Source organism: Vespa velutina, chromosome 17, assembly GCF_912470025.1.
Source record: "Vespa velutina chromosome 17, iVesVel2.1, whole genome shotgun sequence".
In the NCBI taxonomy this organism is placed as follows: Eukaryota; Metazoa; Arthropoda; class Insecta; order Hymenoptera; family Vespidae; genus Vespa; species Vespa velutina.
The window spans coordinates 2,277,923-2,278,402 of NC_062204.1; positions in this window are offsets into that span (position 1 = coordinate 2,277,923).

Sequence of the window (480 nt, forward strand, 5' to 3'; positions counted from 1 at the left end):
TATTTATTGACAAGTATTTATATATACAAATATATTACATTTATATATATATATATATATATTTAGAATAATATATATATATATATATATATATATATATATATATATATTGTACATAAAGATAAATACGTATGTACATTTTTATTATTGTAAAGATCGAACAAGTATTGTCTTGTTTTCACTTTTTTTCTTTTTTTTTTTTTACATATATGACGACGATACATATATATGTATGTATATACTGATAGAGAATTTTCATTGGTTTTTCGTGGGAAAAATCATACAAAAGAAGCTGGCCATTGCTCGCATTGGCTTTCACTCTTGTCTATTTCTTTTTAAAGCCTGACGAAGGGGGGGGGGAGGAAAAAAAATGTTAATTTCTTCAGCATGTGCGGAGGAGGTGACGGATCGGGACGATAAACGTTTTTCGCCTGCTCTCAACCCGCATATATATATATATATATATATATATATATATAT